The sequence below is a fragment of the Periplaneta americana genome, chromosome 6 (assembly GCF_040183065.1).
Source record: "Periplaneta americana isolate PAMFEO1 chromosome 6, P.americana_PAMFEO1_priV1, whole genome shotgun sequence".
NCBI classification, from domain to species: Eukaryota; Metazoa; Arthropoda; class Insecta; order Blattodea; family Blattidae; genus Periplaneta; species Periplaneta americana.
Window position 1 is genome coordinate 162,064,079 of NC_091122.1, and position 11,062 is coordinate 162,075,140.

The following is an 11,062-nucleotide window of genomic DNA, read 5'->3' on the forward strand; positions in this document are numbered from 1 at the left end:
TAAGATCACACACATGGGTATACGCATCTCCATTGGCTAACTCTCAAAGCACAAACCATAACACTGATACACACATACATATACTACCTTAGTTACAAAATTAGATCACGGTTAATCTTCTGGTTGTGGATTAACAGCACAAGTGTCGGTAAGCAGAAGATTTTGAATGCGCACATTTCCGGATGATAACTCCTAAGCATTACGAAGAGACTACTCTGATATGAATGTCATAACATCAGTCTGTTTGCTGTTAAATTGGATTATTATCCAATCACAGGATGTATAATAACTGCACTAGAGTTTAACTTAATTCCTATGTTACGTTCAGTCTTTTCACGGCTGTATTATCATATCAACAGTAATCTCACTAGAGGTTTTGATTTTATCGATAAATCTTCGAGTGGAACACGAGCAGATTTATCTAGAGAAAATCAAAACTCGAGTGGGATTTAATTGATTATTACACGATTAGAAGAAAGTATCTAAAGATTAGAAGTAACAAAGTACTCCAATACAATTAAATATTAATTGGCTTACGAAAATACAACTGTCTTCAAATGTATTATTGTACCATCTCAACATTACGCTAGATGGCAGTAGCTGTTTTCTTGTTATCAGTTGTGCCAACTATGGAATCTTCATTGAACTCTGTGGACGGTTACTAGTCAAGAAGGCTTTGTTGATTCAGTTTCATTTTTATTAAAACATTTGCATTCCACTTCAATCATCCGGATCCCAGTAATCAACGTCACTTGACAGATGATTTTCAATAAATCTTAGTATTAAACAATTTCTGATACGTGACTATCCATAATATTGTATAGCAGAAGCTATAACAAACATAACCTAAATAATATAAACAAGTGTTAGAAAAGTTTTAATTAGGGATGATGAAATAAACAAGAAACGTTTTAATTAACGATGATGAAATAAAAAATAAACATGAATAATTTTAAAAGAAACAATTATTGAAAGTACAATTTTCAAATTTGAATGTTTTGGTGGTTCAGTTGATGTTATATTGGACGTGTGAGTAAAAGAAGTGAACTTGTTGATGTACATGGTGTATCCCTCAACTTATTCAGGATTTCCGAATGGTGCTCTTCATATATGACCAGTGATCTTTATTAATTCTTGTTCTTGAATGCCAGTGCGAGTCATATTTGAAAGTGCTGTGCATCGACTGGAGTGGTTTGTAATTTTCTGTTTTTTGACGTCCAGACCAGTGCAGTTTGAAATGTTGGCAAACAAAGAAACAAATGCTAGGGTAGTGATAAAAATAAACAAATGCTAGGGACGCGATAAAATTGTGCGATAAGCAGCCATGATTGGTTGAAAGACGTCCTTTCGTACAGTTTTATTGGTCAAAAGTAGTGTGACGTAGTAAAAGTGTAATAGTGAATATAATTCAGTGCCAGGTCGAGACCCAACGAACGTGACCTCTTGCATCATCTTGTAAAATGTGATAATGCAGATGTTCGGCTTTGTAATTGCCATGCAAGATAAATTGCTGATGAGTCAACGCTGAACATACATGCAGAGCGCATGTTTTTTTAAATTGACGTTATAACAGTAATATTATCTATCTATGCTTCGCTCCAATAGACGACGCAATAGTAACCACATTTCTTTTACGGTTAATCTCCTGGTTGGAGAACAGTAGCTGGATTTCGATGGCTTCCGTGATGACCAGGTCCCAACAACCTGATATCTTGTCCAAGATGTTGGTAGCGCCGAAATCTATCTTCTGGCCTGTTTTCAGGCTGTGTTGTGCTACTGCTAACTTATCGGGTAATATAATCTTATGCTGCATTGATGTTCCTTGCAGCGTTCCATAATGGTGCGTCCCGTCTGCTAATGTAGCATTTCCCACACTCTCAAGGTATTTTGTAGACACCAGGTGTCCTTAATTGGTCTCAACAAATTCTGAATCTTTGTGGGCGGCTTATGGATGGTCTTAATCCCGTGTTTTCTTAACAGTCTGCAAATCTTATCCGAGATGGGGCCATAGAATGGGATATATGCCATGCCATTCATCTCATCTTGTTCCTAGGCGGGTGGTTTGTCAGAGAAGACCCTTTTGAGGACAGGGCTTCTGAACTGTGGTTAGTTTTAGAGGTAGACAGATGGTCAATTTAAAGAGAAAGTTTTAAATATGCATATAATTAAATAAATATATACATATATTTACATATAATTAAATGGGTATTAGCTGGTTATACGAAAATGCGAACGATAGGTACCTATATTATAAGTGGTAGTTAACTTCACAGGTTGCATTGTAAATAACAAGCAGGAAATACGACAGGACAGATATAACAATATTTATTACAGTATCAATTATTTATTTTTCGAAATATCAAAGCACAGGAAAATAAGCAAGTAGGCCTACAGCAGAATTATTGTTTACCAATGTGGTTATTATCGCCGCGGCCTCATGCTTAACATGTCGGCATCATACAATAACGTGCGGTGTGTTTTTAAAACATAATTTTGCCGACCGATTGTTACTCTGTAGGTTTCACTCTAAGCGTCACGTTGTTACGTCTACTGTCCTCCAACCACGAGAAAGTCTCCGCCGGATGAGACGAAAGGGAGTAATGCTGTGAATGAATGTTGATGACATAAGATGTCATAAGGTCACACACGTGGGTACTCATATTTCTATTGGCTCGCTGTCACAGCACAAACAATAACATTGATACACACATGTTTATATTACCCTAGTTACAAAATTAGATCACTGTTAATCTCCTGGGGCCGTATTCATAGACATTTTTAGCGCGGGCTTTCGGTGGATTATCAGCGTTTTTCGTATTCATAAACCAGTGTTAGCGATAGGATATGATTTGAATTCTGTACTAGTAACCAGTGGATAGCCGGGCTAGCTTAGTACGCTCGTAGCGCGTGCTGCGAAATGGCTATGAATACCACCCCTGGTCTTTTAATCTCTCCATACAGGAAATAACAAATGCAGGAGAGCGCATGGTTTTTAAACAGACGTTATAACGATAATATTATATATCTACTTCGCTCCAATAGATGTCGCAATAGTAAGCACATTCCTTTCACGGTTTATCTCCTGGTTGGAGAACAGTACTTCCTCGATAAGAATAAGCACTAGTTTTTTATATTGTTAAATGACTATTATTATTATTATTATTATTATTATTATTATTATTATTATTATTATTTCATATACGAGTACGTTGACATTCTTAACTCTCAATAATAACTCTTTAATAATAATTTTTAATCACATACCTTAAGGTACGGTCACACGTCGCTACTTTTGCAGCGCTGTACAAAAAACTGCGCAACTCTTGTACTGCGACGTGTGAACAACAGTGCAACCCTTAAAGTAGCGGCTGCCGAACCTGCTGACCGCTACTTTTCCATGCTGCGTGCAGCTTAAAAGTAGCGACGTGTGAACAGGGTTCTCAGGGTTGCAGCCGCAGCACTTTTGATATCGGTTTTGTTGAAACTTTTGCTGCGGTTGCAACCAGTGTTACCATCCAAATGTGCCAATGATACTTTTATTGTTTGGATATATTTTAATGTTAAATGTGATGAAAATAAATTATTTGTAACTGTTATTAAATACACAACACAGTCTGAGCACAATTGCTGACGATATAATTCGTTTTTTAAATTTTCCGTAGCGTAGTTCCAAACAGGAGGGTTGCCAACATTGATTACGTGAATATACTGTTGGTTATCATTTAAGTATATAGGCGTTTTTAAAAGCTTTATAGTAAAAATAATGTCAATTTCTGAATACTAGATACGACAGAAAAGCAAATAATAGATAAGGAAGCTTTCGCATGAGTTTATTAATAATGCGAACATAACCACAAAATGTATATTGAGAAGTCAACACGGAGATCAAAACCTGCAGCATGACTGCGGCTGCAAAAGTAGCGCCTTGTGTGTGAACAGACTTGCAACCTCTATTTATTTGTCTATGCTTGCAACCTCCAGTTGCAAGTTTTGCAGCACTCGAGTTGCGCAGCACGAAAAGTAGCGTGCAGCGCGCTACTTTTGGCTTGCGTGTGAACACGACACGCAACTTTTGCAGCTGCAGTACAAAAGTTGCGCTGCAAAAGTAGCGATGTGTGACCGTACCTTTAATGTTCGTCCTCAGCACATACAAGACATTGCAACCTCGATTTTAGTCCACGCGGATTAGACAAGTAGGTGTCATTTTATAATGGAAGCAGCTTATTGATTGCAATATTGAAATTGAGGCGAGTGATTGGAGAGGCGACACAAGAAATTGAAAACAATAATACAATTAAATTTCAAAGACCTGCCGAATGTTAAGCATGAGAGTGCGGCGATAATACAAAACACCACTCCTGGCAGTACATAACGATTGTGGTCTTACATAATTTCATATGAAATCTATTTGTAAAAATATTATACTGCATCAAAAATAATGTACTACGGTATTATTTAAAAAAATGAGTACAAATATATTATCTTTTTATATACACACAACGTAGGTCGTAGAAGAAACACATGCAAAGAAAATACAATTGAGGGGGTCAGCGCAACAGTGGTCTAACCTTCCTCAATGCGAAAAATTAAATATTGAGCCTTCTATTGATTTCGACGTGAACTATCTTCCTACGAAGTGGAATAGACCAATGCACGATTATATAGCTTGTTAGGAAGCATGTAATTTTCCCTCTAAAAAAAATCACTTATACGAGTATCTATATATAACTTTAACTTGCTTTTTCTACATTAAAAACAGTGGTTTAGATCACTGTTGCGCTGACCCCCTCAATTGCAATACAGAATTTGAGCAGTGGCGTAGCGTCAATGTAAGCTAAAAAGCTCAGCTTCCCCAGTTAATAATAATTTCATAATAAACCTGCAGTTTATGAAGAAAATTATTTATTAATTTTAATAGAATTTATATTTACGCATTAAATATTGTGATGCGGCAGCTCAGGATGATTTGTGATGCAGCAGTAAACAAGAAGCCTGCACACACCAGCTTCCAAGCAGACCGGTTTCCTCTGTGTAATCCACCCCGCAGATTTTCCATTCCTTCCTAAGCTACCCTAGTCGCAAGGCTCACAAAGAAGCTAGCTTTAACATTTAAAATAAGTAGTTTCCGAGTTATCCCTTTTCGTCAGTTGTGTTCAGTTGAAGTGTTAGTGTGCATTGTGGCTTATATAATAAATAATGAGCGAAATAACAGTTCCTGACACTGATTTACTTGAATTTATTTAGGACAATTGTATTATCAAAACTGACTGACGAACAAAAGTGTGATTTAAAAAACAAATGACCGACTCCCTTGCTGTCAATGAAGGACACAACCAAAAGACAGACGCATACTTACGTAATGATACTAATATTGTGATTTCTCTAAGTATGACAGGGAGTGAGCTAATGTTATACGTATACGTGTCTATTTGTTAAGAGATATGTGTAAACCGTGAAATCATATTTTACTACGTATCATTTGAGGTCATGCCTTATTGGTGTTACTTACGATGTTCCAACCAATCTTCGACTGCTTACTTGAAATTGACTACTATTTATTTTAAGACTGTATTTTTGTAATACGTTTTCTCATATTGCATGAAAGACAACTTGAGTTAGCTTCCCCTACTCAAAATTTCATGCTACGCCACTGAATTTGAGATACCGGTACTTTTTTTTTTTCTTCTTTTAATGCTTTTCATCAATATCCTAAAGAGGTAGTACTTCCAAATAATTTTATCTCCTCCAGCCACTTACTATGTTAGTATACTTATGTATTGTGACATAATTAAATAATATATACTTTCATCATCCCTCTCTTTCTTCCTCCCTCTCTCCCCCTCCCTCCAAACTCTGACCCAATTCTCAAACTAGATTTATCAGGAAATCTGAGGTCTTTGGAAACCTTATTTCCTAACTAGCATGAGGTACCATACTGCAGAATCTTCCAGTTATTCATAATTAAACATTTTAGTGGTAATGCAATCTGCAGTGTCTAATTTGGCAGCATTTCTTGTGTGATAAAAATTTAAAAAAAAAAAAAATCGAGAAAAAAAGAGAATAGTTTTGAGTACTAGGCCTAAACATAGCATAATGGTTCAAATCATATTATGTTGCTTTTGAAGTATACATAGGCCTAAATGATTACATTTTGTGCATATTTGTAAGAAAGGAAGAAATAAAAAATACTGGTATAAGAAAAAAATATAGTCGACTGAAATGCTATTTTCCAAAAAAACCGGAGTTTACACACTTCGAATATAAGAAAATTGAAGGCATTTTAAAAGAATTAAAAGTAACATCATCTGAAGAAAGAATTCAAAAGTACAAAAACAATTGATTGCAGCATGTTTTTCGAATGAACAATAATAGGATTTCAGTTATGTGAACAAGCACTTCAGTTACATGACACAAGCTATCAACAACACCCAACACAGATCTGTTAGGTCTAATTGGTTGTTATTATTATTATTATTATTATTATTATTATTATTATTATTATTATTATTATTATTATCTGCATCAGAATACAGTCTCCAGAAATTAGTATATGAACTACAAAACATAGCCTCAGGTTATAATCTAACTATACCTCCAACAAAAACAAAAGTTTAAGCTTTCCAGGGTAAAACTCAACTACGATGTAAAATTTTAATCAATGATACTACAATAGAACAAGTTACAAATTTCGAATATTTAGGGTGTGAAATCGGCACCACAAGAGAACTAGACCTACAAAAGAAATTAGGCTACAGAGTTTTAATCATATAGGCTACAGGACAATAAGGACACTTTCAATCAAACCACGAAAAGATACGATTTTAAAATTTTACAAAGTCTTAGTGGTTCCAAATCTTCTTTATGGCTCGGAATGCTGGTCTCTTACAAAAACATAATAAAGTATTAGAAATGAGATTCTTGAAGGCAGTTGCTGAATATAGGTCAGATAAACAATATAATGAGGCAATAAGAGAAGAATTATTGAACATATTTAATTTAAATAATAAAATAAAAGAATATCAAGAAAATTATTATGATCATGTGTCATGCATGTCAGATTCCCGCATTACGAAAAAGGTCTTACAATATAAGCTTAAAGGGAGAAAAGAGAGAGGAAGACCTATGAAGAGATGGATCAGTTTTTTTTTTGAGAGGATGGAACAGGTCGAAAGGCCTAATCCCTTAAGTTGATGATTATTATTATTATTATTTCTAACACATGTCATGAAGATCACACACGCACACGTGCGCGCGCGCTCTCTCTCTCTCTCTCTAATTCAGAAGAATAAGCTGTACACAAACAGAAAGATTATTTTCTAAAACCACTTTTTAAATATAATTGGTGCTGAAATGATTTCTGAAAATATCTTTTTGTAATAATAATAATAATAATAATAATAATGATTTATTTTAGCTGGCAGAGTTAAGGCCGTAAGGCCTTCTCTTCCACTCAACCAGCAAAAAGTGTATATACATATGCATGAACTTACAAAGAATTCAACAATTTGATTTAGATGAGAGTTACATGTATACAAAAGTTATTTACAAATTAAACAACAAAATACTATGAACTATTAATTAAACACTGAAATAAACTGTGTAGCAGAATTAAACTAAAGTACATAGAATGTTAATATATTTCAAATAATATTAGGTAATAGAAAGAGATTATTACGAGACAATTAAAATACAGCACAATCAGGATGATGTCTAAAGAAAAAAGTAACAATGTAGTCAGTGATAGTTTAAATCAGTATGATTGGAGTGAAATGCTAATAAGGTTATCTTTTAAGCTGTTCTTAAAGGTGTTTATTGTCTTGCAGCCCCTAATACTTTGTGACAAGGAATTCCATTGACGCGAGGTGGATATTGTAAAAGATGATGAATAACAAGATGTTCTATGAAGAGGTATACTTAGCGTGCCACAGATAAGTGATCTGGTATTTACGTCGTGGTTAGAGTATAGATAAGAGAAACGAGACGAAAGGTAATTTGGTGTTGAAGTGTGCAGAATTCGAAAGAGTAAAGACAAAGAGTGTAAAGTTCTACGTTCTTTAAGTCGGAGCCACGAGAGACTTGCGAAGGATGGTGATATGTGATCATACCTACAATACTTTTTTCCTGTATGTATGTTGAATTTAGTTTTGTTTCTGTAACATAATTGTTTATATAAAATTATGTTACAAATTATAGTAATACCATTTTTTTTTTTTTTTTTTTTTTTTTTGTATTTTTGTAGGACTAAATAAATTGCTTCAATAGAAAGAGAAGTACCGGTATACTTCAATTAAAATCATATTCATTCTTGATTTAATGTTGTAGTCTGTAATTGGAAAATACAATAGACCTACATCCATTTTAACAGAATCACTACTGTTGGACAATTTACCCATTCCAAAAAGTAAATAATGAATCAATCAAACCTCAGAAGGATTTTGGCCTCAATCACAATTTTCCTCCAAGCTTCTCTATCTTCCGCCATGGTCTATTTCCTCCTGTTCGTCCCAGATTCCTTTGCACTTGGTCATTTCAGCGGAATCTGGGTTTTCTTTCAACTTGTAGTTCTTCCCAAGTAACTTTTATCAGGGATTGTTCCTCTCTTCTTATTGTATGTCATAACGAGCTCAATCTTCTATACTACTTACATGACAGGAGCGTTGCGATCGGAAAAACAACTGAATGTCACATAGTGTGGTATGCCTGTTGCTATGGTAATAACGGTTGAGTTGCCAAACTTACTGTTTCCACATTGCGAGTGCTTATAGCTCTCTTGGCCACATTTATTGTGCACACAATGTTAGCATTGGTACGTTTTGTGTTTGATTCTCTGTCGATTTTTGTATTGTTTTCTTACCTTCGCGTCAATTGTCAATGAATGTTTTAACGTCAGCCATCTTAACGTCAATTGCTAGCTTCCATCAGCTGGCAGCGTGGTAGTCCATATTGGCAACATAGCACTGTAGTTCCAAGCTCGGCCGCTTAACTGTCATGTCCCATCTTTCAAAAAAACAAGTATACTTTTAACTAGTGCTTCAACCTCTGGTTCCAGATACAGGCTTCTTAATTCCATATTCTTCCTAATTCGCCACTGTTCATCTTCTTGAATGGGGCCAAAAATCTTTCTCAATATTTTATTTTCAAAATTATTAGACCCTATCTGTTTCTTTGTTGAAACCCACGTTTCTGCTCAATATATTAAAATGTTGTTATCAAATGCTTGGTTCTGGCAATGAAGCCATTAGCTCTTGCTCTCTCCAGTATCTCTCTGTGATGGATTCAGCAGGTACTGCTTCACAGGTTTGAAGATGTTCTTCAGCCATTTCCTCTTCTTGTTGCATAGGGGACAGTTTGGATTTGTACTGGTATAGATACCTCATTTATGCAAACCTAGTCTTTCAGGTAAAGCTCCCTGTAAAGCAGATTTGAATAATTTCAAGGGAAAAATTGTTCCGGAACCTCTGGTTGAACGTACCAATGCTCTTACCAACTGAGCTACCCGGGAACTCCACCCGACACCGTCTCAACTTTTCCCTTTATATCCACACAACTCGCGTGGGCTGACAAAGCGCCAGAGACCCACATCGAGTGCACACAATCTCTGTGTGACTAGGAATTGTGGTTTTCTGTTAACGTACACACGCGAGTCGTGTGGATATAAAGGGAAAAGTTGAGACGGTGTTAGGTGGAGTTCCCGGGTAGCTCAGTTGGTAAGAGCATTGTTACGTTCAACCAGAGGTTCCGGAATCGATACCCGGCCCTGGAACAATTTTTCCCTTGAAATTATTCAAATCTGCTTTACAGGGAGCTTTACCTGAAAGACTAGATTTGCATAATATATACGTCACTGTGTACGGTAACAGAAAACCACAATTCCAAGTCATACAGAGATTGTGTGCACTCAATGTGGGTCTCTGGCCTTTTTGTCAGCCCATGCGAGTCATGTGGATATAAAGGGAAAAGTTGAGACGGTGTCGGGTGGAGTTCCTGGGTAGCTCAGTTGGTAAGAGCACTGGTACGTTCAACCAGAGGTCCTGGGATCGATACCCGGCCCCGGAACAATTTTTCCCTTGAAATTATTCGATACCTCATTTGCTTAGATGTTTCACTAAATAATCCTGTTATATAATTAGTCTAAATTTTGCTACTGCCATTTTATGGGGTGTGGAATGATTCCTGGTTTATTTATTAAAATATTTCATTTTTTAACCTTAGCTTGTTTGAGTATAAATTCTGTATATTTGTCTTTATATTTATTTTTAATTAGTCGTTTTATAGATATGAAAGATATATTCTTAGTTTTACTTGGAATTAATCTGGAGCCCTTTTTTCCAAGGAGATCAACAGTTTCGTTGCCAGCAATTCCACAGTGTACAGGTATCTATTGCAAGTGGATTATTTTCTGTAACTTGTGAAGTTGTATCATTTTATGGCATTCCTGAATTTGGATTGGCATAATTCTATGTGAGTTAAGTGCATAGATTGCTGCTTTAGAATCTGTGAGTATGACAATTTTTTAAATTTATTTGTTCTATATAAGAGCTGTTGTAACACAATATGAATGGCCGTTATTTCTGCATCAAAATTTGTCGTATGATGTCCAACTGGTTAATAAAATAATAATAATTCACATGTAGCTCCTGATCCTGAATTACTATTATCTACATCTTGATTACACAACTTTTAACACTGTATCACTTCGGAATATGTATGATAAGAACTTTCTTGTGTTAAATATTATTAACGTACCTTAATACGTAACGTATTAACGTTCTTATCATACTATTATCTGTAGACCCATCTAAGTATATGTGTAACCATTCTTCTGGTGGGTACCTGTTATTCACAGCTTGCACCCTTCAATACAGGTTTCAATGTTTTGGATTATGTACCTGATTCTTCTAATTCTAGTTGGGTGTTAGTCAGTGGCGTAGCATGAAATTTTGAGCAGAGGAAGCTAACTCAAGTTGTCTTTCATGCAATATGAGAAAACGTATTACAAAAATACAGTCTTAAAATAAATAGTAGTCAATTTCAAATCAGCAGTCGAAGATTGGTTAGAACA